Raw genomic sequence first — 6,177 nt, 5'->3', positions numbered from 1 at the left:
ATATAAATGTAAGAAAATGAAAAAAAAAAATCTGAAAACACATCAGACAAATGTTTAAAAATAAGATCCGTGCATCATATATGATGTTGAAGTTTCTTGTTTTTTTCCTCTGGTCTGCCCTGACTGGCTGCGTGTTCACGGGGCCACAGCCCAGTGAATTAAAGGAGTGAATTTGCATTAATCCAAATATGATCGATAATAACATTATTCACGCTGCGAAGTCAAGTTCCACATCACGGCCCCCAGGATCATTACTGCAAACTAAATCTGCAAATAATAGAAGAAAGAAATAATGGGAAAAAAAAGAGATTATAATGCAGCCATTTAATCCTCGGTTCCAGCCACAGCTCCCAAAGAAAACCTCTAAAAAACTCAAAGGAGTCCAAAAACAGTTTTTTATTTAATCTTTTAGACGTAACAATAAAAAGAGAAACATCTGTTGAGACTTTGGGGTCTGTTTAGCTTGCGGGTTATTTCTTGGATCATAGTTTCATTATTGAATGTAATGTAAAACATTGCCATTCTCCCGGTTCGTTTTTTTCTTTTGAATGAAGAGTGAAGTGGCGTGGTCGTATTTGCAGGAGGCCACGCGCTGTTAATGCAGATCAGCTGCCGGCCTCCAGCAGCACACCTGTGCCATCAATGGTCCCTCGTGTTTATTTCAAACAAAATAACAAAGCCAAAAAATTGGCCAGCCAGTTTTGTATTAGTATTTTAATTTTTCATTGCGTGATAAATTGTGTCAAATAAGTTATCCTGTTACTCTAAAATCACCTGACTCGGATTGCAGGTTCAAGTTCTCTCAACTCATCTAAAGTCAAACGAGTCAGTTTTCCATCGGTGCTAATTTCCACCATCATCATTATTACCGTTGATATTTAGTCTTTTTTTTTTTTTTTTCTTGTTTGATACCCAATCAGGCTAAATTAATTCCGTTATTGATTCTACATTGGGATCTGTAACGCCGGGGCTTGTGATAATCATTGATTTCATTGATCAGTTTGAGATGGGAGAGATTTCAAAAGGGAAGCTGACGACAGGAAAATGGAGGAGAAACGCAGTGCGTTGTCACAGTAACAGGAAGTCATTACAAGATGTCAGAGTTCTTATTTAATATGAGAAAACAGGAAATGCTACTGAAATGGGTTTAACTCCGAAATTGTATCTATTTTATTCATTATTTGTTCAATGTTTTAATCTTTGTTATTGTCTTTTTCTTATATTGACAACTATAAATATTTTACACACATTTCAAATATCTATATTTTTACCTTTATATAATAAAAATTACAAGTAGCTCTGCAAACTGCAATGTTGACAAACAGGTTATGAAAACGACAGTTTTATCATTTCTCAAAAGAAAAGAACGTTAAAAATATATTTTTAGTTGTTAATGTTGTGTTAATAATTGTTATATTCATAGGAGATAAAAACTATATTTCTGAACAAATAAAGTGTTTTTTAAATAGTTTCTCAGTAGTTTAGATTTTCAGCTTTATTTCTACCAAAATAAAACGTCCCCAAACTTTGAAGTTGGTACTTTAATAGTTATCAATAATTTTGATCTTTGTTTTTTCTTTTTAGAAAACTTCAAAATGTGTCATTATTAACTTTAATTTTACTTGAAACGGTTTTTTTTATTTCAGTTTTTATTTTAAGTTGGATCCAAAATAAATGCTTTCAGTTTTCAGCTAGTTTCTGTTTTTATTATTATATAATGTCAAACATTTATTCTTTTTTAAAAATCCGCATTTACCTGTCCTTCTAAAGATTTTTGCTTTGTTCAGATTTTTTTAAATTAAAATTACTCAAAAATATGAAGGTGGCCATTTTCTATACCCAGATGGACAGTTGTGGAAACACGGATGTATGATGATTAAATAACTGATCAAATTATCTGCAATGAGAAATCTTATATTGATAAAAACTCCCAGTTTATTATATTTCTTTTACTTTCTGCTTGTATTTGTGTGGCACTGCTCACACCTAAAACCTCAAACACTTTTCTTTACTCTTGTAATAAAACACGTTTTCCGGTTAAAACATCTCCTTTATTAGTTGCTTTGTTTTAAAATTAAACTTTCTAGAGGCGTGAATTGATGTTTATGCACAATTATTTGTGAATAGGTTTTGTATGCATGATAACAGTTTTGAATGATAATAAATTACCTGAAAAATTGCCTGTGTTTGGTTTTTATTGTGACTGGCCTGTGGAAACATCAGCTGAACTGTTTGAAGTGAGCAGTCAGCGTTTCAATTGGCGCATTTAGCAGTTAATATTGAGTGCAAACGTTGTGTGTGTGTGGGTGTGTGTGTGTGTGTGTGTGTGTGGGTGGGTGTGTCTGTGCTGTTAACAAATTATAAGTGCGACATGTCGGTAGATTAGCAATAAATCCACTTGTTTTAAAACTAAATTTAAAATTCAAACCAGATAATCGATGGGTTTTTACAAATGTAATTAAATAAAACCATTTTATTGTGGATTTTTTTTCTTTTTTTCCAAATAAATACATTTATTGGAACGAATATTATCTACAGACATTAAGATGATTCTCATATATATATATATATTTTCAGTTTCTATTCTGTATCATTGTTATTTAAATGATCCTTTTCCCGATGATCCCGACACAAACGGGAAGTCGATATCTCATTCAAAATCGCAGCGACGCGCATGCGCTCCATCAATTACAGTTTCCCAATAATTGATTGCTTTTACCCGGTGATTAAACAGCAGGTTTGAGGTGTTTGTGTACTTTCTGTATTCCATCCTGTTGCTGCTTCTGCTGCAGCATGTCGGTGCGTGTCGGGGAGGTTCGCAGGCCTCCAGCTCCTGCATTCACATCACGTCCGCATGGCCACAGAAAATACCTTCTGATACGGCTCGCTTTTTCCCCTCTCTTGTATTAAATATGAATTTATGAATACTGACAAGCGGCTGGAAGCTCATCAGCCCGGAGAGGAGCTGCAAAGGTTTCTCGATCCCTAATCAGCGCAGAAAATGAAAGCCTTTCTGCCTCATCTTTGCTGACTCTGTTTGTGCTCCAGCTCATATGTGGTCATTTGGAGGTCGCAGCACTGTCCTTTGACCTCTGACCCCCTTGCTTTATGCTGCCTGTGATATTGTGATGGCGGCTTTAATGCCCATCGGGATTCAAGCATCAGCTAAAATCTAAACACGCTTCAGATTTGAAGCCTCATCCATACGCATGTATAGATGGAGCTGCGACTAAGCGTGAGCGTGTATTTATTGCCATTTAGTAATGGACGAAGTGGAGTTTCCACTGTTATTCCTCACTATGAATCCCTGCGGAAGCACCAGCTAAATGGCTGAAATGTAAATGCCGTCCTGGCTCTCTGTGAGAGCAACAGCTAAATGCCCCAAATGGCACCGGCGATCAAGAGATTTGAATCTTGAATTCACTTAAAAGGATGGAACACAATTTTTCATCGTTACTCCACTTTATGCGCGGAGTTTCAGCTTCATGATGCAGGCTGGGTGGCTGAATGAATGCAGAACCTCTGCGGGTGTCAAAGCTGCAGGGCCCTCTGGGTCTGCAGCTCGTGTGGCATCCCGCCTTCTTATATTTTCCAGACACAGTGGGTGAACTTTCGCCTCCACCTCAGAAGGACAAGCTTTTTCTCCTTTAGCGTGTATCTGTTGACCATTTTTTTTTTTTTTTTTTTTTTACCTCTAGCTATCCTCGCCATCCACACACGCATCCCTCCGTGCCGCGCTGTGGCTGCATGGGGCGGATCGATAGGGCAGCATCTGCTCCGGGAAGCCGGCGGTCCCACACCGCGCACCGCCTCGCTGTTTTCCAAACGCCAGAGCTGGTCATCTCTGAAAATTAAACTGACAGACAGATATGATTAGTATGCGCGCTCTGCCTCTCTGCTTGTGTCTGAGTCTGGGAGTTTTCTCTCTCAGGTCGGCACGCGCGCAAACACGCACGAACAGGCCTAAATCCACGCAAGCATTACAGATATATTCATGGAACTTAATGCGCACAGGAAGCGGGCGCCTGTTCGCATAATTAAATGCACATAAAGGAACGTGAACTTGTGCAGAGAGTAGGTGACCACAGACAGAAGTGGATCATCAGACACAAGCATCTGCGCGCTAAAAGAAAAAAAACCAACTAACAAACTTACAAAAGATTTACACGCAAACGCAACAAAGCAAGAGAAACATTGTAATGAGACTGTAATTATGCTTTCTATTGCACAAGAAAAAACTATTGGGCACTTTCACATGCACGCATTGAAAAAAACAATGCACCCCCATGCACACACACACACGCGCGCACCCAGAAAACACAACACAAACTTAAAAAGAACAAATGAACATGCAACAAATGATTTAATGCAGCATAAGTAAAAGCTTTGTTGTCACTATAGGAAAACTGGTCTTGCATTGCACTGATTTTCACATCCACTGAGTGCACACGCACGCGTCGTTGTCTGCTGTGTGGCGCAACAGCAGCAGGTCGCGTGTGTTATGGCGAAAAGGGGGGGGGGGGGGGGGGGGGGGGGGGGGGGTAGATGGAGGGGGCGCACTGATCTTGTTAAGGGACTTTGCAGAATGAAGCGTGATTGAATGGAGCCGCGTACTGATTAGAAGCGGAGCAAAACAAGCGCGTCGCTTGACAGTATTTATCCCACTGGGTGGGATTTACAGCAATAGGTGGTGCAGGAAAGGAAAAAAAAGCGAAAAAGAAGATAAAAAAGTGTCTTTTCAGTTATCTAGCATCAGAATTACAGGAAAATACAATGAGGTGTTATAGGCCAAGAAAGCGCAAAGTTGAATGCCTTGTTAACTGCTTTATGTAGCATTGTCAACCTAAGCATAGCCTGCCCAAGGCAAAAGCGAACTAAGCAGCTGTTTTGGGCCTCCGAACCAACAGAGGGCCCCCAAGAGCACGAAAGTTGCCATATTTATAAATGTAAACCCTCCTTATGACTGAAACAAAAGTGTTTAAATATGTAATTCTCTTTACTGGCTAACTGTTTTTACATCCTACCTTTCTACTACTACATAAAACCAAATAAGGAAAAACAAAAACTATTATCGGAAATTACTGGCTTTCCAAGAAATTATCCAAATTCGTTTTTTGAAAGAAACATTTTCTAAATTTTTTGACTTTATTTTTAATGATTAACAAGTAATAAACTTAGTTCTCAAAGCGGCAACTGAATTTCTATCTTAGAACAAGTAATTTTTTAATATAAGCTTAAACACAGTTTGTGTCGTTCGCTATTGAGATATAAATCAAGTGAAATCAATAGCAACACTGTAAATTCAGCTAATGCAGTATATTGTGTAGCTGACATTACCTTGCAGTTCCAAAAATATATCATGGTAATGTTAGATGCATATTGCAACAAAAATACATATGAACTGTATATTGCGTATTGTTAAAATAGCAGAAAGTCCATAAAAACATGCAATATGTCTTATATTGTAACATTACAGTGAACTAATGTTAAACTAACATCATAACATCAGAACGGTTTTTCTGGTTAATTAATACTATTCCAAATTAAATTATAGTACCACAACACGATGTAAAGAACTGCTAAGAATTCTGCACCACTAACTCTAGGGTCACACAATGTATATTCCTTGAACACTAAAGATTTGTCTAGTATTTTCTTCTGTTAAAACAACAAAAACATGCATAGCTGAAACGAGCCCCCGAATTAAATTCTCTTCAGGACCTCAAACAGCACTGGGCCGGCTCTGATCCATACAATTAGGTGTTCAAAGCTTAAATACCAATGCTTTTTCAGTAACTTCTTTGTTCTCCCAATCCTTCTTTATGAAATGTCCGCATAATGTTGCACAGTGACAAAAGCAGCTGCAGCATTACCTGTTACATAAAAAAGCACTAAGCGATTTTATGCAGCCATAAAACCAATTGATCAGGCGCGATAAAGCAAAAATGTCCTCACATAATTCATAAGTTTGTGCATGCAATCTGCTGAAGGAGGCTTAACCTGTGGGGTTATGAGAAAGAGCATCTCCACCTCCGCACACACACCCGCACACACCCCTCCTCTTCCCATGTTTTCCTCCTCCTCCCCCCGGAGAGAAAGGGTTAATTGGAGTAGGAATTTCATCGCACATCTGTCAGATTTTTAAGGCCGTGACGCACTGAAAGCTGGGAGTCAATG

This window comes from Xiphophorus hellerii, chromosome 3 (assembly GCF_003331165.1).
Source record: "Xiphophorus hellerii strain 12219 chromosome 3, Xiphophorus_hellerii-4.1, whole genome shotgun sequence".
Lineage (NCBI taxonomy): Eukaryota > Metazoa > Chordata > Actinopteri > Cyprinodontiformes > Poeciliidae > Xiphophorus > Xiphophorus hellerii.
This window is presented reverse-complemented; position numbering follows the sequence as displayed.